At 44.0% G+C, this 25,754-nt stretch overlaps 1 protein-coding gene across 8 annotated transcripts in view; it reads right to left on the reverse strand.

The window, feature by feature from the left end:
* The window catches only part of ATP2B2 (ATPase plasma membrane Ca2+ transporting 2), a 666,717-nt gene that overhangs the window by 340,636 nt on the left and 300,327 nt on the right, over nucleotides 1–25,754 (reverse strand). Inside the window, exon 1 of one of the 8 annotated variants that reach the window (XM_072598496.1) lies at nucleotides 1,982–14,685. The exons of 6 other annotated variants lie outside the window; for them this stretch is intronic. The gene's annotated coding sequence lies outside the window, so the exon portion shown is untranslated. Of the gene's footprint in view, nucleotides 1–1,981; nucleotides 14,686–25,754 lie in introns of those variants that run through there. One more of the 8 variants, XM_072598497.1, reaches the window with a different exon arrangement.

The following is a 25,754-nucleotide window of genomic DNA, read 5'->3' on the forward strand; positions in this document are numbered from 1 at the left end:
ATGGCAACCTTGGCCTAGGGACAATCCTGAGCAATCAGGTGTCTCCAGGGAGCCAGCCCCCAGGTGCTCCACAAAAGTAGAACATTTTCCATGAACCTCTGGAACCAGCAAGTTTAGGGACAGCCTGGGGGGACCTGGTCTGAGCCTTGCCAGATGCCACACTAACCAGGCTCTGGAGACTGTCCATGCCCTCAGGCAAGGCAAATGAGGGGGAAAAAATGCACCAGACATGGACACTGGCTCCCTGTCCACATACAGAGAGAAAAGAACCTAAGGCTCTTTCCCACAGAATCCCAGTAGATAGAAAGTCCCCAGGGCCAAGTCCAAATTTGACCCTCCCCAAGAATGCAGGTGCACCACACCCTCCCCATCATCCATGTACAACAGCTAATTCACTAGGCATAACATCTCCAGTGTCCTCATGCTCAAGGCAAGGCTATGAGGATGGGTTTCAACCAGCCTCAACCAGAAGACCTCTTCTTGTTTCCCGAGAGCCTGAAATGTTCACTGACATAATGCAGAGAACTGAGGAGAGCCAAGGTGAAAGGGACATTTGTGCATCTGTGTTCATGTGTGGGAGGGGGCGCGAGCCCTCACGACAGGGCATGTACGGACTCGTGTGCCTGTGTGTGTAATTACCAGGGTAGCATGTCCACATCTACAGGAATGTGGGTCTACGGGCTTCATGCATTTATGTACAGGTGTGCAGACATGGATATACTAAGGTATGTCTGTATGTGTGGGCATCCAGAGGGGCTGCAGATGCCAGCCGGGCTCTGGTCACTAGCACTGCTTCCACCTCCCCAGCACATCCCTCCTCCATCTGCAGAGGCAGGCCCTTTGCAACATTAACTCTTCTCATCACTGAGTTCAAGTGCTAAGGCCACGCCAGACCAGAGCTCCAGAACCCCTCCAACTTCCCAAACCAAAGGACAGTTTCTCTTTTTAGAGCACCTCCACATCACCCCTAAAAAAGCCTGAACATCAGCTCTGCCCATTCTTCATGAATTTACTCAGTAAATGAACCAGCATGCACATAGTTAAGAGGAGGTATAGATCAGCCTCCAGTGCCCAGTGCCCCAAGGCAAGACCCCTTCCTTTGGCTCAGCAAGTCCATGACTTACCTTCCAGACAGCAGACTAGGCATTCACTCCTGACTCTTCCGAGCTCCTGAGATGACCCAAAGTTCCCATTTCATTAAGTCAGAGGAAGTAACAAGCAATGGCAGAGAAAATCCCGAAGCTTGTGGGATGGGGGAGGGGGTCCAGGTGGGGAAGTGACAGCAGGTAAATGAGATCACAGGGGACAGACCCAGACCCAAACTTAGAGCTGATGCACCATCCACATCAAACTGAAAAGTCCCCAGCTCCCAAGTGGATGAAGAGACTGCTGGGTCTTTTACGTAACAAGCAGGGGGAAGCCAGCAGGCTCCTCCTTGGTGCCTGGTGACAGCCCTGCTTGGAGTTTGAAAATTGATGACCCGGGGTGATAGGGAAGGAGATGCAGAAGCCTCTGCTTGGATTTCTGAAGCTGCCCTTACATGTTCATTTGTGAGAGACTCTGGAGCAGCCAGGGGAGGGGGAGGCACAGTCAGCAATTCACAAGAGGTTGGAGAGAACTCAGCAGAGTGGCCCATGAGTCCCCTCCATCTGTGCAGGCATCAAGCTTCTCCAAAGACACATCTATGAGCCAGCATCCTCATAAAAGCATCCAATTTTAATGCAGACCCAGGCTCACTCTCTAACTACACCCTGCAACATAAATGGTGCAAAGTGATCCCTTTCCAAGCACATTAACCCCACTGATGCCACTGCCACCAAGCCCCCACAGGTGCCGATCCCGTATCCAGTGACACCCAGCACTGTCCACAGCACCCCTGGAAAAGTTGCCCTGGAAGAACCCACACCATCTGTCTTGGACACCCTGTGCATGACATACCACCAACCTCCTCCCCCAAAAGAAAATTCCAAGTAAAGCTCACCTGTGCTGGATTCCCTCCTTAAGAAATAACTGGTTTCCGGGGTGGGGGGAAGCTAAACCTGTACCACCCTGACTTTTACCAAAAATTCCATAGCCCTGCAACCCCGGGGTAATTTTCAACCTCACCCCAAGTGCTATTTATTTTGGAGAGAACCTTGCCCTTCTGCTATACCCTTGCGTAACACCATGTAAATGTGCATTGCCTTCCCAGAGATTCCCAGGTCTCAGACCTAATGCCTCCATCAGATTAAGCCACTGTCATCCTTCACACACACACACACACACACACACACACACACACACACACACACAAAATATTCCCCACCTCGGCTCCTGATTCCAAAAGAAACAGGCTGCCAAATAAACAAGCCCCCAAATGCCATCCCCCTTCCCCTCCCCCCTCAAAAAAATAGAGAAGATGGTGGGGGAAGGGAAGAGGGAAAAGCTTTTATTTTTATTTCTCATGCTGTGGATGTCGCTACTTACTTGGCTAAGAAATCATCACCCATCCAAAAGGATTTCCAGTTGCCCAGCCGAATAATCACTGTACCGCATCTGGAAGGCGGTGAGAGGCTGGGCTAGCCGCCTGGAGTCCCTCTGCAGACTGTACCATCCTGATGAAGCAGGTAGGGGAGGGAGCTGGGATATTTATGAGAGCATCTCACCAGCAAAATGCAATCTCTGGGGATGTTTCTGCCCTCAGCTTAAGGCACTTGGAAGGGGAAAAGAAACGCGGCTGGTGTAGTAAAGGCAAAAACCGCTTTCTCCACCAGGAGGTAGGGGGATTGGGGGGAGGGTGGAATCAACCACCATGTTGTTGTTTGTTCCCCTAATACGTCCCTTGGGATAACAACAAACACAGAAGATGGCAAACTCCCAGGAATATGCCACCTATCCAGAAGTGGGAGAAACCGTCAAGGACGAGGGACTGTCAGGTTCGATCGCGATCCTATGGGGGAAGGAAGGGAGGCAGTGAAGTTGGGGGGGGGGGGTCTGAAGGCCTGCCTGGATGATGAGTCTGGGCAAGGGAGAGGGGGGTCCAGATGGTTTTCCCAGGGAAGTCATTTTCTAAAAATGCCACCCTCTTCCCAACCAACTTGGTCAGTTATTACGGACCCTGCAGAACTGAGCATAGACAAGCAATCTCCAATCCCATCCTCTTCCCAGGCGTAAGTAGGCAGGACCATTGCTAGGACCCTGGGGCCATACATAGACAGATATATTGTGGGAGCTTAGACAGGCTTGCAGTAGTCAGGACTTAGAGCCCATCAGGCACATGGCCCCAGAGGCCCACAATTTAACTGCCCCCTCCCCAGGGCAAAAAAAAAAAAAAAATCAGTCCCACTGACCATACCAGCTGGGAGCTAGGAGTACCAACACCAGGAAAAAGAACCCTAGTGGACAGGGCCCTAAATTTCCCCTTGTCAGCTCTAGGATTTCCCAGGACTTTAGACTGAAAAGAAGCCTCTCTGAGGGACCAGCTCTCAGCTGCTTCAGAGTCATTGATCCCTAGGGCTTCCTGAGACTGCAAGAAAGCATGTGCTTTTGTGTTGCCTGAATACCTGTTGCAAGAGTGAAGAGTGAGGGGTATGAAACACACACGTGCACGGAGTTAGACTGAGCACTGACTTACTTCCCAGCCATCCCTGGGACCCTTGAGGGTCAGTCACCTGCAATAGGCTTTTAAAGCCCCAAACACACAGTCCAGTTTTTCCCCTATTTCACCATAGGCCTTTAAAATTGGAAGATTGGGGAGGGGGGGACTTGAGAGGGAGGGGGGGCTTGAGGGGAAGGAGGAGGAAAGAAAGTTGGAGAGTCAGGAATTCCAAGGTCAGCGGACCCTCTGTGATTTGGGTTTTGCTGATCAGTTCTGCTCTTAAACAGGTGGCCTCCCTCCTCAGGCTGTCTTATCCCAAAATGGTCCTCTGTTCCCCTCTCTAGACACACATACACACACTACACACACACACACACACACACACACACACACACACACTACACTACACATACACTACACACACACACACACACACTACACATACACTACACACACACACACACACACACACACACACACACACACACACACACACACACCAGGCTGACTATGTACCCCTGCCTGTTCCCAGGGAATGTGGCAGAAAGGGGAAAGACAGGGGAAGCCAAAATGCCTCTCTGTTCCTTTCAAGTTTGGAGGCATTTGGGGCCAGCCAGACTCCGTGACGGACAGGGCGGGCAGCTGCAGGCCAAGCTAGCTCCCCCATATGCTTGGAGAAGCTCTGTCATCCCTGCTCACAGGCTTGCTCAGAATATCAATTCGGCTAGTTAAAACCAAAAGTCTGCACTGCACCAAAATGGAAGCAATATAGAAGAGGGGGTGGGAGGGAGGGAGAAGAGCAAGGCAGTCAGGAGCAGCCAAGATCCCTAATCAGTCAAATACACTCACCTGGCCAATGAGAGAGCCAGAGGACACTCCAGTTCTGTGGCCCAGCTAGCTCCCTTCTCTACCCCACACTGCATGCCCTCCCACCATTCTCTGTTGGGCTGTGGAGTCCGAAGAGATGGAAAAAGGCCCTAGATCTGAAGCTGAAAGGGACCTCAGAGGCTATGTAGACCAACCTCATCATTCTGCAGATGAGGAGACTGAGGCCCAAGCAAGGTCACACATGGAGAAAGTGGCAAGGTATCACAGAATGTTAGAGTTGGAAGGCCATGGAGTCCAGTCCTTCATTTTACTGTGAGGGAAACCAAGGTCTAGGGGTGGAGAAACTTCCCAAGGTCACACAGGTAGTGAGCAGCAAAGCCCCAGTTCCAGCACAGATGCCCTCCCCCTCCCACTGCCCCATCATCTGAAGCCACAGAGTGATCCTTGTATGACCATATACCATCCAGGCCAAGGATGGGGGCAGAGATAGAGCAATGGTGGGGGGACAGGGGGAGGAGGGAAGTAGGGGCTGCAGCTCCAGACCCTGGGCTTTGGAGGACTCACTCTCAGTGACTAATGGCAAAGGGAGCTCTTGGGACAGGACCCGGTGGCCTTGGGCTAATGAATGAAAAAAAAAAATTCAGAGATTCATATCAGAAAATACCCAACCCTGCTCCTCCCAGTCCCCAGTCCTAATATAATGCCAAACCATCATAGGATCCTAAAAGCCTCTTTGGAGGTCATCAAGTCCAGTGACCCCAATTTAGAGAGGAGGAAGCCAAGGTCTGTCTGGGGTCACAAAACTAAGTGTCTGAGGCAGGATTTGAATCCGGTTCTTTAAGATTCCAAACCCAAATGTACCACAATGACTTCCACAAACTGCCCTCAGGCTACATTTCATCGTTTAGTAACAGCATTTGTCCCCTTTATCTTTTTTCTTCAAGATTGTTTCTTGTTTTAGTTTAACCTGATTTTACCTGAATCAGCTTACTATGGGAAAGAGAACTCACAAACCTTCTTTGCACCCTAGGGGTGCCTCACTGTGTAAGCTGCAAGGGCTGGACAGCGCCCCGTTGGAGAAGAGGGTCTGACTTGGCTCCAGGTCCACACTGTCCCCAGAAGGCATCCATGCCCTCCCAGCCCAGAGGATGCTCATTCCCTTCCATCTTGACGCAAGTGTTAGCCCACTGCTGTTTAGGAGAGATTCTAAACCAAGTCCAAGAGGAAGGCTTACTTAAAGATGGCTGAGGTGGGAGGGAAGTGGGGGAAAGGTCAGTGGAGAGAATAATGCTGCCTGATGAAGGCAGGAGCATTGCCCTGGGAAAGAGGTTAATGTCTTTTTGTAGCTGGCTTTTTGATGAAACTGCCCCAAGACCAGTCTCACATGGAGGCAACACAGGCACTTGCTCCCTCAGTGTTGGATGCCAAGCAGCTTCTTTCTGCACTTTCCCCTACATACACACCAGAGGCAGAGGTGGCCTGGGACAGGTCAGTGGGGCAAAAGGGCAATTCCACCACTGGTATGCCATTTCTGCAAGGTCAGTCCTTTTTTTCTGCTCAAAGCCCAAATATTCCTGAAAGGATACAAGCCGATATCACTTTGATGCAGGGGAGTTTATCAGATCCCTTCTAATAGCTGCCAGACAGCTGGGCCTCTAAGCCCAGTGCTATGCAGTAGGAGAGAAAAAAAAAACCCAGACTAGGAATCAGGTGACCTAGGTTGGATTCCCCGAGCAGCCACTAAATAGCTGTGTGTCCTTGGACATATCAGTCTCCTTCTCTGGTCCCCAGTTTTCTCATCTGTATTATGAAGGGGTTTCACTCAATTTTAACTAGCTGATCTCTAAAGTCACTCACAGCTTTGACAATTTATGATGGAGGTGGCAGTGGGGGGGGGGGAATGGAATGACCAGATTAGAAGTTCAGACACTGCCCAGGGAAAGCAGACCCTTTTCTCTAATAAGAGAACCCACATGTGAGCAGGAAGGTCTCTGGAAATAAACAGTCCCATCAGTCTAGGGAGTAGACTGAGTACTCCCTAGTCTAGGGTGTAGACTAGGGATTCTGAGTAAGGTGGTGAATCTTGTCTAGACTCCAGAATATTCCTGATATGCAGTCAAGGCCAGGTCCACCAAAGTAGGTTAACCATAGCTCAAAGAACCCCAGAATCTTACAACTGGAAGTGACCTTAAGAGATCATCCAGTCTAGGCTCCCACTGCATTACAGTATCTTTCACAGGAAGTCCCTGTTTCTAAAACTCACATAAGGTATAAATAAGCACAAAACCAGAATGTCAGAGTTGGGAGGGCCTATAGGCTATCCTGTTCTACTACCCCCCAAGAAGAAGAATCCTCCCCCTAAACACACAACCGACCTCTCCCTCTTTGTTCTCATTTGGTATTTAGTCATTTTCAGTGACGGCCGACTCTTTGCAACCCCATTTTGGGGTTTTCTTGGCAAAGATACAGGAATGGTTTGTTTTTTCCTTCTCCAATTCATTTTACAGATGAGGAAACTGAGGTAAACAGTGTTAAGTTTTTGTGGGGGGGTTGACTGTCTTATTTTATTTTACATTTTAAATTCATAGTATCATTTGTGTTATCTTTCAATTTTCCTTAAGAGTGAAATTTTTTAGGAAACCACTGTGTACAAAATGTTGCTAATTTTAAATGATTTCTAGAGGCTGATCCAATTATTTTTGTTGTTCAATCTTTCAGTCATGTCCCAGTCTTCATGATTCCCACAGACAATATAGCCCACCAAGCCCTTCGATCCTCCACCAGCTCCCAAAGTCTGTCCAAGCTTGTGCTCCTTGCTTCCATGACACCATCTTTGCATCACATCCTCTGCTGTCCCCTTCTCCTTTCGACTTCAGTCTTTCCCAACATCAGGGTCTTTTCCAGTGAGTCCTGTCTTCTCATTATACAAGTCACACAGCTAAATAAGGGTCTTAGGCCAGATTTGAACTCAAAAAGATGAGCCTTTCTGATTCTAAGCCACTGTACCACCCCACTGCCCTGTCTCTTTTTTAAAGAGGGTCTTTATAGACCTTCAATTGAGGGAAATATCCATGGCATTTTCGGACAGCATTAGCAGTGAGGGAGTGCCTTAGAAAGAGCACCATGCCTGGACTCAAGAAGACCTGAGTTTAAATCCAGACTCAGCCATTTACTAGCTATGTGTCCCTAGGCAAGTCAATTTTTTGCCTCCGTTTCCTCATCTGTAAAAACAGGATCATAAAATCACCTACCTGTCATGGTTATTGTGAGGGTAAAATGGGATGATTCTATTGTAAAGCACTTAGCACAGTGCCTAGAACATAATAAGCATGATATAAATGTTCTCTATTATTATATTAGGAAGCTTTTTTTCTCCGACACCAAGATTCAAGTTTCCCCCTTTGCAACCTTGCTCCTTATTCTGCCTTCTGGGGCCAAGTAGAATTAATCTAATCCTTCTTCTTCATGACAACCTTTCAGATACTTGAAGATAATTACCAGCGGCCTGGAATGATCTCTCCTCTAGGTTAAACATCACTAGTTCCTATAGTATATGTATGTGTATGTGTATGTATATATATAATATATGTATACATATATATGGAGAGAGAGATATGTGTGTGTTGTGTATGTGTAATGGGTTCAAGGTCCTTCCCCACCCTGGTGGCCTGTTCCATAGCTCTGGTGATTAGACAGCTCCTGCTCATAAATGAGCCCAAATCTGTCTCCTGTTGGGGCTCCTTTCCACTAAAAAAGATAAATAAATCTATGCCATCTGGTCTTTTCAAGATGCACAGCTGAGATGGGGGCTAGAGGGACAAGGTGTATCTGTGGGGGCGATTCTAGGACATTAAAAGATAAGGTGTCCAAATTCCAGGAAAGTTGGGAAGGGTAGGATGGGGTCACTCCTCGAGGAAGCTGGGAAAAGACTGAAAATCAAAATAAGAAATTGCAGAAAGGAGACTGACTCAGGCTTGAGCAAGGGATGGTCCATAGGAAAACTACAGATCTGGGGGGAAGGGGAGTTGAGGGGGGGCTGAGATTAGTGCCTAGAGGATGAAGGGTAGGGAGAGGGCGTAGGAAGGGAAGAATTTCATACTTATTCAATTCAAAGAACATTTCTAGAGCCTGTGTAGTATCCAGCCTTCCTCTAGGATCTGTGGGGAATACAAAGTGGAAAACTTATCTTCTGCCCTCCATCCAGTTTAGGAAACTTAAGTGGCTCCCTATCACCCCTAAGAGAAAAAGCCAACTCTCCTTTGGAATATATTGTCCTTAGCAATTCAGCAAAAATCTTTCTTATTTTAATTTAATTTAATTTAATTTAGATTCTGAACTTAACAAACACCAAATAAAATGAGCATTTCCACATATGGTTTAGGAGAGAATTGTACTTGAAATGATGACTCTCCATCAAGTAAATTTTGCTTTTCTTCTTAGGTATAATCAATTCCATACATAACCTTACAAGCCGACACATCTCTTTGACTCTTGTCAGTTTTTCCTGGTTTATTTCACACAGTCAACATTCCAGCCACCAGAGCTTACTAGTTGCTTCCGCAAACTCAGCAATCTGTTCCCAAGCAAAGCTTTGCCCAGGCTTCCCCCATGCCTGTAATGCACTCCCTCTTAAACTCCACTTCTTAGGCTTAATCTCTAGCTTCTTTTAAGGCTCAGCTCATTCACCATTTCCTATGGGAAGTCTCCATTGTAGCTTGGTGGTGCAGTGGGATAGAACCCTGGGTCTGGGTTCAAAAGAGTTCAAATCAGATCTCAGATACTTATGAGCTCTATGACTCTGAGCAAGTCACTTTACCCCCAGCATGCGTAAAACTGGAGAAAGCAATGGCAAACCATTCCAGTATCTTTGCCAAGAAAATCCCAGGGACAGTTGGTCCCCTGGGTCAGGAAGAGTCTGACACCAGGAATGAGTAGTCTTCTCAGCTATTGGTGCCTCTATCCCTCCTACTCAAATGATGTTTGCATATCATAGATACCCTCCCCCAAAGGAATACAAACTCCCTGAGGATAATTTTTTTTCATTTTGTGTTTATATACCCTGTTTCTTGCACAAAGTAAGGACCTAAATACTTGTTGCATCACATTGCACTGGAAGACTAGTGTCCTGCGAGCTTGCCTATAATGCCTCTGTGTCTTAGTTTTATCTTCTGAGGGGGTCAGGCTAGACCAAAGGTTCTTAACCATTTGGGGAGTCATGTATCCCTTTGACAATTGGATAAATTATGCAGACCACTTCCCAGTATAACATTTTTAAATGCATAAAATTAAATACAGAGGACTGCAAAGAAATTTGATTGCATTGAAGTGTGGTTGTCAAAATATGTTTTTAAAATAAGTTCATGGGCTCCAGGCTAACAACCCCTAGATTAGACTGTCAATGTATGAGTCTATGATCCTGAGTTGAGCAAGCCAGAATAAATACATACATGAAGCAAATCAATGACAAACAATATGACACTGTCTATATACTCAACAGATTACATTATTATAATAACAATAATTCACATTTATAGGTCATTTTACAGTTTGCAAAGCATTATTCCTGAAATAATTCTGTAAAGGAGGAAGCAGAAATATTGTTATTAATTCTGTTTGACTGATGAGGAAACTGAGGATCAGAGCGAATGAAATGGCTAATTCTGGGTCTCCCTAAAGGACAGTCAGCTTAAGTAATCTGCCCATCTCCCCATGGGTAGTATCAGAACTTGGAGTTGAAACCTGCTCTTTGGATTTCAAGTCAGAGTATCACAGATTTAGAGTTGAAATAGACCTTAGAGGACACCGAGTTAAACCCTCTCATGTTACAGATGAGGAAACTGAGGGAGAGAGCCATTAGGTGATTTGCCCAGGGTCATACAACTGGTAATTGTCTCAAACAGGGTTGAAACTCAGGTCTTCCTATTTCCAAGGTTGGCAACATCTATAGGAAAGAATAATGGGCGATGGGGAGGGTGGTCAGGGGACTGAGACAAATCCCTTGACCTCGACATGGAATCATTTTTCTCTTCTGTAAAATAGGAATATCAACCCTCTCACCTTCACAGAATTATAAGAAAAGTGCTCTGTAAACATGAGTTTTTGGAGCAGTGAGGGAACAGGAAACGGGCTAAGACTTGGGGCAGCCTAACCTCTGACATTCCCAATGTAACTCTGGGTGGGTTCCTCCAATTCTCAGAGCCTCACTTTGCTAGTTTGCTATAAAATGGGGGTGACCATGCTAGTACTGTCTCCCAGGGCTGTTGTAAACCTTAAAAAAGAGGTCTCTCCAATCAAATGCAAGGAAGAAGGAAAAAAGTCCAGGAACTATTTGGAAGAAGAGGCGTCTAAGTGAATTGGAAAGAGATTAGAAACTCCTTCAGGGCAGCAAGCTGATTTTATTGGTCTCTTTAGATTATCACCCCACCTCCACCCCAAAGCCTAGTTTGCTCTTAGGAGCTATTCTGTTATGGAGTTTTTAGATGGATCACCCTAAAGGGGTTCATGCTATCATCCACTCTTCTGAGGGAGTTGCCTTGGCAGGAAGGCCACTATTCTAACCTTCACCTAAAGGTCACAAGTCACCTCCAGAGCTATCCAGGTGGTGCAGTGGATGGAGTGCTGGGCCTGAAGTCAGGAAGATCTGAGTTCAAACTGAGGATCAAACATTCATTAATTAATTAATATTAATCCTGGGCAAGTTACTTAAAATCTCAGTTCCCTCAACTGCAAAATGGAGGTAATAGCAGGACCTACCTTACAGGGTTGTTGTAAGGATCAAATAAAATCATAGTTGGGGTTTTTTTTAAATGCTTAGAACAGTGCCTGTACATAGTAGACATTTCATAAATGTTTACTAACTACTCTGAGTCAGTACTGTGCTAATGATGGGAATTCAAAGACAAAAAATGGAGCAAAAGATGCTTATAAGATTCATTCTCACCATGTACTAGGACATAAGTTCCTTGAAGGCAGGATCTATCATTTCTGTCTTTGAATCCCCAGCTCCAAAGTTAGTGCTTTGCACACAGCTGGTGCTTAATAAATGTGTATTACTTTTGTACACTGTATAACAGTCTATAAACGAAAGCTGTTATCAATTCTGTTGTTAATGTTTGTATTATTGGCTGCATAAACACTGCTAGCTCTAGCACCATCATCCCTATCAGAGACTCCTACTTAAGGCTTTCAAAGATGCATCTGTCACATTAAAAAGGGGACAGAAATCTCTGTGGCTATAGACACAAGGCTGAAAATTATACAGAACCAGATTTGGGCTAGAGATAAGAAACTATATCTTCCCAAGGATCACTGCCTCACATGGATGATAGTGAGTTCCCTGTGCCTTGGATGGACACTTGGGAGAGGTTGTAGAAAGGACTCATGCTTCCCATTCATTTGGCCTAAATGAGGTCCTTTCCAGGTCTAACATCCTACAAGTCGGCTTAGGCAAAGGGAACCGAGCTAAGAGTAACAAATTTAGGCTGAATGTAAGAAAAACAAAAACAAAGCTTTAACATTTACAGTTTGCCCCAAGAAGTGGAGAGTCTTCAAGTCAAGGACATAAGACCACTGCTCAGTGACAGGGAAATCTTTTGAATTTGGGCTATTGTGGACATCCCTTCTAATTGAGATCCTGTGAGGTTCAGATTTTATGCTAGAGTCCATTGAATGGAACCTCTGTGAAGGCAGTAACTCATTTTTATATTTTTCTCCCACGAGTCTAGCATAGTACCTGGCACAGTTTGTTTATTAATTCGTTAATTCATTTAACCTTCATATTGGTAGTTTAGCCAATGTGACCTTCAAAGTCCCTTTCTACCCTGTAATTCTATGATACTGTCAGATCTAGAAGCAGTTGAGGAATGTCAATCATTTCTTCCAGGATTACATCCTCAGAGAAGTGGGAAAAAAAAATGTGAATATGTATTAAGCACAAGAAGCCAGCACCTGAACTCACCTGCACTGTGTTCCACTTAACACATTTTACTCAATATAGTAGACAATGAACAGCTGCTCAGGACACTGGGTGGGAGGTGTCAATAAAAGCAACAGTGATTAAGTCCAATTAGGTAGGTCCTTGTTTCCTCTCACATTAAGATGAGAATACTCTGCTGATCCAACGTTTTACTTTTCAGAAGTATCATAATGGATCCCTGGAAACTGCCCTTTCCAGAATCTGAAGGTGGGAATCTTCCATGTTTTCATCAGTGATTCCCCTCCAGTCTTCATATAAATGCTTTGCAAACTAGATGCCTTTTCCACATGCAAACCAACAGACAAATCAACAACCTTGCTTTAACAGCTACCCATTGCCAAGTGAATAAAGAATCTACTTCTGATCCTACCATTCCAGGCTCTGTGCAATCTGAAGCCAAACTACCTTTCTCCACCCTTATCTCATATTACCTCCCCTTCACAAATTCAATGTTTTTGTCAAATTAGAACACTGTCTGCCCCACCACTACCACCACCTCCCATTCTCATTCTGCTCTTGCCAATCTCTAAGCCAGTTTATACTGCCTCCATGTTTAGAATGGAGTCCCAAGGCCCCAGTCCCCATTAGTCTGAAAAAGAACCTTCAAGATTATAGGATCATAGATTCTAGATGATCATAGATCATAGATGACCTTAGAGGTCAGGCCAATGCCCTCATTTTACAGATCAGGGACCCTGAAGCCCAAAGACCAGGGATGACTTATCCAAGGTAATGAATTGCCCAAATCGCAGCATGACAAGACCAGACTTCAGAAGTCATCTACTCTAAACCCCAAAAAATTTATAAATGAGGAATCTCAGATTTAGGTAAAGTAAATGATTTGCTCAAGACTACACAGGACAGCAAGTGCAAGAAGCTGCGTTTGAACCAAGATTCTCCAGCTCCAAAGCCTGCTTTCTTACTCATGTGTCTATTAAAATCTGTCCCTACCATTGAGGCTGAACCTCAGGTATTACTTCGTCCATGAAGCCTTTCTTGACACCCCTCACCCCCCATGAGAGAGAGCTCATCCTCTTCACACTTCTCAGAGCACTTTTCCTCTCTTTGCACGGACCATACTGCTTAATAGCAGTTATTTGTAAACATCTCATCTCCCTCCTATACTCTTACCCCTTCCCATTAGATTGTGAGCCCCTTACTGGCAACAGACTGTCATGTCCTTTTTATTTCTTTCCTAGCACAATACCTTGAGTTTCACTGAACTTAATAAATGTGTTCATTCAAAATAACCCAATAGCTGGAGGGTTATAGATTCAGCCACTGCCAAAGAGGGGACGGTACTGGAACTAGAGTCATAGGTTCTGAGTTTGAATCTTGACTCAGCCACTAAGTTGTTTCAGGAGATCCAGTGAAACTCCTCAGGTCTCAGTTTCCTCATCTGTAAAATGAGAAGGGTTGGACCACACCACCTCAGAGGTCCCTTCCAGCTCCAAAGTCATTTGCATTTTTATAGTTAAAGAAACAACTTGAATCTCTCAGTCACTAATACCTTCCCATTCAAGATTGTTTTGTGTCTACTTTTTATGTCTTATTATGTATGTATATATATATGTATGTCGATAGATATATATACATATGTGTGTTTATGTATGTATGTATGTATGCACGTGTATATATTTAACATAGAAAAGGGGAGAGAAATATTGTCTTTCCTGGTAGAATGTAAGCTTTGCAAAGGTCAGGGATTATTTCCTTTTTTTTTTTTACATCGTATCCCCAGTGTGGTACAGTAGAAAGAGCACCGACCTTGGAGTTAGAGGGCCTATATTCAAATCCTCCCTCTGGTGATTACTATCAATGTGACTTTATGCATCACTTAATTTTGCCAGGTCTCAGTTTTCTCACCTGCAAAATGAGTTTGGACAATATGGCCTCAGAGATCCTTTTCAGATTTACAGCTCGGATACTATGATACACAGAAGGTGTTTAATAAATGTTTACCTCTAGAGTGAGTTTTCCTCTAGACCACCTTCCCTAAATTATAATCTTAGAACTGGCCCTGCCTCTTCCCTCTTTATATGCACAGTATAGTGGAAAGAAAAGGAGGTTTAGAATTAAGACCTGTCTTCAAGTCTTGAATCTGTTACTTAGGGCCTGTGGGAACTTGGTCAGATTACTTAAGCTCTCTGGGCCTCAGTTTCCTCTTCTGCCTCGAACTCCTAACTTCCTCTTTTAAAATAAGGGAGATGGATTAGATAACCTATTAGGGTCTCTTTCAACTCTTGATCCTTTTTTTAAAATTTTATTTATTTTTAGTTTTCAACCTTCATTTCCACAAAATTTTGAGTTCCAAATTTTCTCCCCATCTCTCCCCTCCCCCACCCAAGATACCATGCATTCTGATTACCCTTTCCCCCAATCTGCCCTCCTTTCTATCACACCCCTCCCTCCCTTCCCTTATCCCCATCTTCTCCTTTCTTATAGGGCAAGATAGATTTCTATACCCCATTACCTGTATTTCTTATTTCCCAGTTGCATGCAAAAACAATTCTCTACATTCGTTCCTAAAACTTTGAGTCCCAACTTCTCTCCCTTCCTCTCTCCCCACCCATCCCCACTGAAAAGACAAGCAATTCAATATAGGCTATACATGTGTAGTTATGCAAAAGACTTCCATAATAGTCATGTTGTGAAAGACTAACCATATTTCCCTCCATCCTATCCTGCCTCCCATTTATTCTGTTCTCTCTTTTGACCCTATCCTTCCCCAAAAGAATTTACTTCTAATTACTCCCTCCTCCCCTTTGCCCTCCCCTCTACCATCCCCCCATACCCCACTTATCCCCTTCTCTCCTACTTTTCATACCTAATTGAGTGTGCTTGTTATTCCCTCCTTAAGCCAAATGTGATGAAAGTAAGCTTCACTTTTTCCCTCTCACTTCCCCCCTTCTTCCCTCCATTGAAAAAGCTTTTTCTTGCCTCTTTTATGAGAGATAATTTTCCCCATCCATTTCTCTCTTTCTCCTCCCAATATATTCCTCTCTCACCCCCTAATTTTATTCGAACTCCTGATCTTGTCAGATAATGGGTAGGTCACAGCTTCTATGGTCTTCCATATTTGAAAGTAAAACTGCCCAAATAATATGAGTAAATATGTTCCTATAGCCTTTTTCACTTTCAAAGAGTCACTGAGGAGAGGAGAGGACAGGGGAGAGGAGGGGAGAGGAGGGGAGAGGAGGGGGAAGGAGGAGAGGGGAGGAGGGGAGGGGAGGGGAGGGGAGGGGAGGGGAGGGGAGGGGAGGAGAGGAGAGAAGAACAGTCCTACATTCCTTGGTCAATTCATTTATTTCATCAGATATTTACTGAGTTTGCAATAAAAGCCCATCCCTGCACCAGCAGCTATGTGGAAGACCCATTTTACAGATAAGGGAATAAGGCACTCATACATTACGAATTCTAAGTTCTGTGTTAGTCTGTTGAGATTAAAGTTAAAGAATGGGATAGATTTGGTTTTGGCCTTAGTTCCTTTATTAACTAGCCATGTGACCCTGAAAAAGTCATTTCCCCTCTGGGGTATCAGTTTCCTCTTCTGAATAATTAAAGAGATTGACTTAAATTGACTTAAAAGGAAAACAAGGAAAGCAATAAACAAAATGACTATAATAAAAGAAATGCAAAAAACAGCAAACATGAACAATGTAATTCAAATGACCAAACTTGATGTCCCTCTTATCTTTGCAGTGATGGGGGAACTATGGGTATGGGCCTTGCTGATACCATCAGATTCAGCTGATATATTGGTAAGTTTTGCTGAACTGCTTTTTTTCTCTTTTTGATTCATTGCAGTAGAGGATAACTTACTGGAATAAGAGAGGGGAGAGAGAGATATACTTGGAAATGATGGTACCATTTTAAAAAAATACTTGTAAATGAAATAAAATTAAGGGATTGAAGTAAATTATATCAGATGTCTTTTCAGTTCTGTTACTTTATATTCTAGTCTTACAATTTTAAAGTCTCCCTACAACCAAAATATTTATTGTCCCTTGAAGACAACTGGAGGCCCCTGGAGCTCTAATGATACAGTTTTGGAAGCAGAACCTCCTCTCCTTTTCCTGATCTCTTCAGTTAGCAGTGCTCTGTCCCCATCCAAAAATTGCTTTGCATTTAGTGTGTATTTTTCTATGTACCTATTTTTGTGCATGTTGTTTCCCCCAGTAGAATGTTAGCTTCTTGAGGATAAGAACAGTCTTCCTTTAGCCCCTGTGTCCTCAGCACTTGGCACAGTGCCTGGCACATAGGAAGCTTGTAAAATGATGGAATGGTTGATTGCTTATGGAACACACAAGATTCTAGGCTCTGCACTTTGAGGCTTTCGTTCTCTTCTCCCACCTCCCTCTATGGCTGGCTAGAAAGAACTTGGCAGTAGATCAGAAGTCCCTTCCTTGACTCTGTTTTCCAAGGAGGCGGCAGTGGATGCCATAGAGAAGAGATAACATGCTCTCCCATGAGGCAAGTGGACAAAGTTCATTCAAGTCCACAGCATTCATTAAGCACCTTCTGTGTCAGACATAGTTCTAAACTCAGATACAGATGAAAACAAAACAATCTTGATTCCCTGAGGAGGGAAGGGAGAAATAAATACCAAGTAGTTTGGGATGGGAAGAACACAAAATTTGGGATGAGAAAGATCAAGGAAGGTGATGAGCCGGACCTTGAAGGTTAATTAGGTTTCAAAGAGATAAAGGTTAGGAGAAAAGAGCATTCCAGACATTGGGGACAGCCTAGACAAAAGCACCAGAGGCAGCAGATGGAATGGTACATCCAGAAACAGCATGGAGGCCAGTATGGCTAGAAGACAGAGTGCGTGAAAGGGAATAACATGTAATTCATCTGAAAAAAGTAGTTTGGAGATTGATTATGGAGGGCTGTTTTAAATGGATAACTGCTGCTGCTGTTTGTCCTTCATTCTTGAAGAGGACCATGACGTCATGGAGGTGATGCCATGACAAGCAAGTGAACTGGATTTAAATGAGGGAGGACTGTGCAAAGTCACCAGCCTCACTTTCTTTTCCAGAGCCATCTGGGTCTGGTGGCAAGATATAGATGAGGACAACTGGAAATGGCCCAGGATGCAGTGGGGGGACTTCAGCCTTTTCAAGCTAAGGTCTTGAACAGGTCTCAGTTTGACTGAAACTCCACGAAAGATAAGAAAGAAGCGCTATTGCAGAAGTACTAGTAAATAGTATATACTATTTATATATATATATACACAAGATAATATATACATTATAATGTATACATAGATAATATATATATATATATATACAAGATATATATACAAGATAATGTATACATATTATATAGATAATATATGCAAGAAAAAGGTTGGTTCTAACTATGGGTGCAGAAAAGACTTCCTGGATGAAGAGGCATTTGAATTGAACTGTAAAGGATGAGTGAGGCTCTGACAGATAAGGAGAATTATAAGAAACAGAGATAAAGGTAAAGGAATTCAGGGATCATGGATGGGATCATCAGTTTAGAGATAGAGCAGATCTTAGGGGCCAACTTCTTGTCCAACTGTCTCATTTTCCAGATGAGAAAACTAAAACAAAGGGAGATTAAAAGATTTCCCCAGAGTCACTGAGCTAGTGGGTACTTGAGGTAGGATTCAAATTCAGGTCTTTCTGACTCCAAATCCAGTGTTCTATCCATTGTGCCATCTGGCTTGGGGGTAGGGGATGGGAAGAAGGTTTGGAAGGGCCAAGTAGGAGAAAGGGAGGAGGAGTGGGGGAAGGGAAATCAGCATTAACAAGCACAACAAGGCAAGCAGGAGTATGACTGAGACTCTGAGAGAAAAGTAGAGCAGTAGGAAATAGGATAGAGAAGGTAGGCTGAGGTCAGATTATGACAGGCTTTGAACGCCCATGTTGAGGAATCTAGACTTCAAATAGCAGGCAATGAGACACTCTTAAGGAATGATGAGCTATCAGAACAATCACATTTGCAAAGTAGAGAAAATCTCTGGATTCCAGCCTTCGAATCAGAGAGCCTGGCTTCAAAGTCTGCGTCCGCCATTTACCACTCGCATGGCGATGGTCAAATCAGTTTCCTATGGCTGCTCGTCATTTCTCCTCTCCATAAAATGAGGAGGAACTTGAACTAGAGAATTTCTAAAGCACATTCAACTCTTAAATTCTAAGTCCCTACAGTTTATTACGCATCCTCTGACTGGGCACTGTGAAGCCTCCATATCACCACCCCCAATTCCTCCATGTGCCTGTAAATCAATGAAGCTGATTGTGAGATGCAGGTCATTATCTAAATAACAGCTGACCCATCTTTTGACTGTGTTCTTTAGTTTACCAAGAACTCCCTTCCCAATAACACTGTAAGAAAAGTCGAATAAGTAGTGTTTTCTCCATTTTGCACATGAGGAAATTGAGACTTGGAGAGGTTTCATGACTTGACTTTGCCCACGATCATCCAACCACTTGGTGTCAAAGGCAGGATTTGAATCCAGGTCTTTTGCCATGAAGTCTCGTGTTGCCTCTACACCATACTGCCTTAACTCCAGGAATCATCCTCATCTCTGTCTGCCCCCCCCCCTTCCCCAACCTTGGACTCTACCCCTGAAACTACCCTGGGCTCTGATAACAAATTTTCACCTTACCTGGTCCAAAACTAGTCCTTTCACTCACTTCCTAGCCACCAGTTCCCAAGCATACAGCCATAAGCATACTATCCCTCCCTGATTCATGACTTCTTTTTATTGGAATGGAAGCTCATTAGAAGGTAGAGCCTGTCTCACTTGCTTCTATCTCCAGTGTTTAGCACAGGGCTTGGCACATAATAAGGGGTTACTAAATGCTCTGCCTAGCTAACCATCTCTGGTCCCCTCAAGAAAGGAGATAGCAGTGGGAAGAAGGGGCTACACAGGAACTCTAAAGTTGCTGCTTTTGTTAAAAACATTTTGGGAACCGTTGCCAGAATTTGCTTACAAGCCATGCAACAAGGGTAGTCTTGTTCCCCTGTCATCACGCTTCATTTTTTGACCCTAAGCTAGATCCACTATCTCATTAACCAAATTTGGTTTTTTCAGCTGTTTCCCTCAATCTAACCCCATCCCATCACCAAGGACAAGAATGTGCCATCACTGATGAGATTCAGAGGCATACTTTTGGCCATGATGTGAGCGTTCAGCACATCCACATCCTTGTAGCAGGGAGTATATAGCCTTCCTGCAAGCCTACTTTGAACAAGACAATGCTCATTTGGATGGGAAAGTCCTAGTCTGTCTGTGGTTAGTTTTCTTTTCTGGTCTGTGGTTTGTTGTTGTTTTTTTTTAAAGACATCTTATTTGGAGCCCCAGCTGGGCTCTGGCTCCGCAGTCCGAAGCACAGCTGTGAAAGAAGGGCAGCCAGCCAGACTCCGTTGATTCCAGGTACCTGTTCTGCAGTGGTAGGCCTCATCCCTGTTCACAGAATTGCCTTTCCTTTCTGGCATCACAACATGTCTTTCTGGTGTGCTGGGGAGAGAGAGATGCCAAACGTCTCCTGACAAATGTGTGTGCTTGTTTCATATCCTGAGAGCTCCAGATAAGGCTCCAAAACACCCATCTCTGTCCTGCTGGGGTGATTGTGAGAACAGGATGTTCTCACCACGTGGCAGTTGGGGCTTCTTCTTTCACCAATAAAAATGGCAAAATAATTGCCTAGGTAGAGAGTACCTTAAGGTTTCCCCCTTAACTACCTTGGAACATAGGTTGTACAGGTATCCCCATCTTCCGGATGAGAAAACTGAGGCTCAGAGAGGTCACCCAGACCATAGACTTGGAGTTGGAAGAAAGCTCAGAGGTCATCTAGTTTAACCCCTTCACTTAACAAATAAGGAAAAATGAGATTCAGAGAGATTCAAATAGCTTAAGTCACAAACAAAGCTAACTCTTCTGACTCTAAATGCACAAGTAATTCAACAATGACCCCATAGCTAGTAAGTCCACCACAGATCTCTTGGAGGGATCAAAGCAGCCCCAAAAGAGATTCATTAACTCAATCTTCCATTTCTCCACACTTATATGGGTGGGACTCTCTCCTCTGCCCCAAAAGACTTGCAAAGAAAAGAGATTCCATATCATCTCCCCCAAATACCAGCTTCCACAAACCAGGTCCAGAAATCACCTCCTTGGTGTGATTTGAAGGGTACCAGAATTCCCTAGCTTTTCCTTCCACCTCCTCTCTACCTCACAATATTTTCTAATTTGATTCTAACACCAATCCTTCAAGGTAGGTAGTATAGGTATTGTTATCCCCAACTTGCAGATGAGGTAAGTAAGGCTCACCAAAGTTAAAAGACTGGCCCACCCCAGGTCTGGCCCATGCATATACAAGAAAGCATCAGAGACAATATCAAAGCCTGGTCCTTCAGAATCCAAGCCACCATGCTGTCTCTCCACTAAAATAAACCCTTCCTAGAGCAGATTCAGCTCCTCCTTCTTGCTGTGCTGCTGCCAACCAACTGGTCACCACCTTACAAAATCAATGTCACCACACCTCAGAATGCAATCAGTGGAGTTCTACCATCTGGGTCTGAATTCTAGCTCTGCCCTCAGAGGCTCTTTAACCTTGGGGAAGTCTCTTCCTTCATCTGTAAAAGTCTGGGTAATAAATGATGCTAGCAGCAGCTGCCTCCCAGGTTAATTTTCGGCAGCCAATGAGATAATGGATGAGAAAATGCTTGTCATGGGAAAAAGGGCTATAAACATGGGAGTTGTTCTGATTGCCATCTATCTTTCACCTAACTGGTCTTTCCTAAGCAGGGAGGGATTAACAGAATGTTGTCCCAAGGTCCCCGTTGGAGTAGATGAGTCTATGGCACTATGGAAAGAAGGGGCACAGGGATCCTAAACTGCTGACCTGTTATGTCAGAAAGGCAGTTAGAGGCTACTTTAGATAGAGGATTTAGTACAATAAAAAAGAGTGCTGGTGCTAGGGTCAGAGACCCTGTGTTCAAATCCTACCTCTTAATACTGGATAACATTAAGCATATCACTTAACTTGACACATTTGTAAAACAAGGGGCATTTACATCTCCCTTCCTGCTTTAAATCTATGATCCAATGTTGAAATTCTAGACTAGGAAAGGATTTACTTCTTTACTGCTTTATCCCAGAATTCAAAAGTTGGAAGTGACCTCTGCAGCCACCCAGTCCAACCCATATCCAAAAAAGAAGCCAACAAATCCTCCTCCAGCCTCTGCTTGAAAACTTCCATACAAAAGTATCCCCCAAGGATGTCCATTTCATGTTGGGACAGCCCTAGCTGGGAGGCAGTCTATCCTGACATCAAACCTCACTAAGACTTTTTATAACTTGTATCCAAGCAAAAAAAAAAGTCTAATATCTATTCTTCATGATAATCCTTCATATTCAACTATACACATATATGACATATTCTTCATGTATAGATAGCTATCCTGTAACCCCTAAGTTTTCTCTAGTCCAGGCTAAACCCTCCTATTCTTTTGACCACTCTTCATAAGAATTAGAGCTGAAACACTGTCATTCCGGTTTTCCTCCTCTGGAGGATTCCAGTATCTTTCCCAAGGTTTGGAACTGTGACTGAATGAAATACTCCAGATGCAACCTCTGTTGGTATAAAAAAAATCATATAATTTCCAATGGAAGAACCCCCATCCTTCCTTCCATACCATCGTGAAGTGGAAGAGGAACAGAGCTGAAGTGACATTCAGAGTCATGTAACTAGCTGAATTTGATAAATCCATGAAGTACTTACTATGTGCAAGGAACTAGTTACAGGAAGAACCAGGAGTGGAAATCAACTCTCCTTGCATTCTTATCTTGAGTTATTTCCAGACTTAGATACCATCTAGTCTAATCCCCTTATTTTCCCAATGAGGAAAATGAGCCCAAGGTTACAGGGAACTTTCTCCATAGGACCCTGTGAACAACCAAGAAGCCTTTTAGATTAAAAAGGAGCAAAAGTTCCCTGAGGACAAGGACAGTGACATTTTTAAGTCATTTTTCATCTCTGGACCTGGTGAAATACTATACATCTGTCCTCCAAGGACCAGTCTAGCTAAGGTTCAAGATTCATCAGAAGGATGGCCATATTGTTCATTTACAGCAGATCTCAAAAAACGATTTGGCTATAGAAATCTCCCTCAGTGGAGGGCATACCCACACTGACTAAATCACCAAAGCTGGAAACAGTCACCTCTGCAGGCCCAGCACTTAGCATACTTTCTTTTAGACTAGACCTAAGATTCCATTGGCACAGGGAGCTCCCAGCTAAGCAACTTAATCTTACAGAGTTGCCTGAGAGATCAAGACTCTCATCCAGTCACACAACCAGTATGTGTCAGAGGCAGAACCAGAACTCAGGTCTTCCTGACTCCAGGGTTAGCCTTCTACTAGCTACATTGTTCTAACTCTCCCCTTCCACAGGGGAGGACAGATGAGAGCTTCATAGATTTGTTGAACTAGAATGGAGTCACAGATCCACTGATCAAGGACTCCAGAGGGATTTAAGTGATACCTCAATCAATCCATCAATCGGTGGACATTTATTAAGCACCTACTATATTCCAGGCCTTGGGTTGGATGCAAAGCATACAAGTACAAAGAATGAAACAATCCCCCAAGAGAAGGCATTGATATCCTAATGGAGGATGTAACTATGCATAAAAACAAGTACCTATGTAACAAATATATGTAATATAAATATACAGAAAGTTTATAGATATATATGTATACAAAGTAACCGAATGTAAGGTAGTCGAGAGGGTAAACACTAACTGGAATATTTTCTAGAACAACCCTAATGATTAGATCTCCCTTCCATGGTGAGAACCTCATTGGAGATGGCACAGAATGATGTCAGGAGTTCTGAGCTTGTGGTCATCAAACTGGAGTTTGAATCTGATACTTACAAAACTGGGCAACCATGGCGGTTAGGATGGTTCAGGATCAAATGAAGTGAGGCTTGTAAAACACTTAGCGTAGGGTCTGGAACATAGTAGGTGCTGTATCAATGCTTATTCCCATCCTTTTTCACAGACCCCACAAGGGACTAGTTACTTAACCTGTCTTAGCCTTACTTCACTTTTCTATAAAATAGAATTGTACTGATTGTACTAACTGTGCTAATTGTACTGATAGGTTCACGGGTTCTAAATCATTACCTCCTTGGGTTGTCTATTTTCCTTTTGGCTAGCTCTAATCCTTTATAAAGAGGCAGCTAAGTGGTACAGTGATTAGAGCTTCAGGCCTGCAGCTCAAATCTAGCCCCAGACACTAGTTGTATGACCCTGGGCAAGTCATATAACCCCATTTGCTCAGTTTCCTCATTTGTTAAAAGAGCTAGAGAAGGAAATGCCAAACCACTAAAGTATCTTTGCCAAGAAAACCCCAAATGGAGTCATGAAGACTCAGACATAACTAAAATGACTGAATAACAATCCTTTGAAGTCTTCCTTCTCTGGAACTAAAATCTGCCTCCCTACTGACTACGCAGTAGTGCTTCTACTTCTGTCCTCCCCCACCAAGTTTGATTTTACAGAGGTGGAGTTCTTAGCATCATGACAGGGAGTAAGTATGGCACAAGTAAGCTACCACATGTCACCAATGATGACTGATACACTAGAAGAGGCATGAGGGGCATCAGGAACATATGGGACCAGAAAAGGAGGGGCCATGGTGGAGCAAGAGCGAGGAACAACAGATGGACGGCCTGAGTATCATGTGGGTATCCAGAGACATTAAAAAAAAAAAAACTAGAGGCAGACCCTCACCATATAGGATAGATCCAATAGGGAAGGGAGCTTTAATCTAAGATCTATGAGCTTTTAAACTGTATTTCAAAATAATTAGTTTCCTTCATGATCCTCTATGTTCTATTTAATGCATTTAAGGTTTTATCCTGAGAAAGGGTCCATAGGTTTCACCAGACTGCCAAAGGGAAAGAAAGACTCGGCACAGAAAAAAGGTTAGAAACCCACACTCAATAGAGAGTTTACGGAAGGCTGAGGGCAAGAGTCAATGGAACAAGAAGGCATGGGTAGGTTGTGAGCTTCACTGGGAGAGGGGCTATGCACACTGATGGAATCAGGGGAAAAAGGAAGGAAACATAGTGGTACAGTGAATCCCACATTGGGCCTAGAATCAAGACGACCTGAGTTCAAATCTAGCCTCAGACACTTACTATATGATCCTAGGCAAGTCATTTAACCCTGCTTGCCTCAGTTTCCTTATTTGTAAAATGAGCTGGAGAAGGAAATGGCAAAACTGTTCCAATAGCTTTGCCAAGAAAACCCCAAATGGGGTCATGGAGTATCGGACACAACTGAACACAACTCAACAATAACAACAATGTGCCAGGCTTAGTGCTTTTCAAATATCTCATTTGATCCTCACAATAACCCTGGGAGGCAGGTGTTATACTTATTCCCATTTTACAGATGAGGAAACTGAGGCAAACAGAAGATAAGTGACTTGCTCAGGGTCACACAGTTAATGTCTCAGGCCAGATTTAAACTTCAGTCCTTACTCCAGGCCCAGCCTTATCCATTTCAACACCCAGCTGTCTCATTAATCTACCAAGCATTTATGTGGTGCCTAACATGTGTCAAGCCCTGTGCTAGTTCCTGGGAAAACTACTATTACTACTACTAATGATAACTAACGTTTGTCATTGTGTTTAAATACTTTTCCAGTTATTATCTCATTGGTCCTCATAACCCTGGGAAGTAGGTGCTAACATTACTTCCATTTGACAGATGAAGAAACTGAGGCAAACAGAGGTGGTAACTTGCCCAGGGCAACAGTAAATGTCTGAGACTAGACTTGAACTCAGGTCTTCCTGATTCCATGCCCAGCTTTATCCATTTCTACACCAAGCTGCATCATTGATCAATCAATCAGCAAGCGTTATGTGGTGCCTAGTATATGTCAAGCCCTGCACTAGGCCCTGGGATCCATCAGTGTATCAGATTATAAGGAGGGGAGACAGCAGGGTCAAATCAACTCAGCAAGCATTTCTTAAGCATTACTGTGTGCCACTTATTGTGCTAAGTGCAGGGGATACAAATAGACAGTCCTTTCCCCCCAAGGAGTTTACTTCTAATGAAAGAAAGTAGAAAGAATGATTTGGAAAGGAGGAGGCAGAACCTGGAGAACAAAGGGGTGAACATGGTTGGTCTCAAAACTGTTCTTAAAATGGAGGTTCCAGGAGGAATTGACCAATTGCAGGTCCCCAGCAGTATAGTGAGCTATCAGGGTGAGAAGTCTGCTAGAAAACAGGGGAGGAAAAAGGGTCTACTTGATACCCTAAAAGCAAGCTGCATGGATGGTCATGTCTACTTTCACATAATACTGACCATGGGCCATACCAG

This window comes from Notamacropus eugenii, chromosome 3 (assembly GCF_028372415.1).
Source record: "Notamacropus eugenii isolate mMacEug1 chromosome 3, mMacEug1.pri_v2, whole genome shotgun sequence".
Taxonomy (NCBI): Eukaryota; Metazoa; Chordata; class Mammalia; order Diprotodontia; family Macropodidae; genus Notamacropus; species Notamacropus eugenii.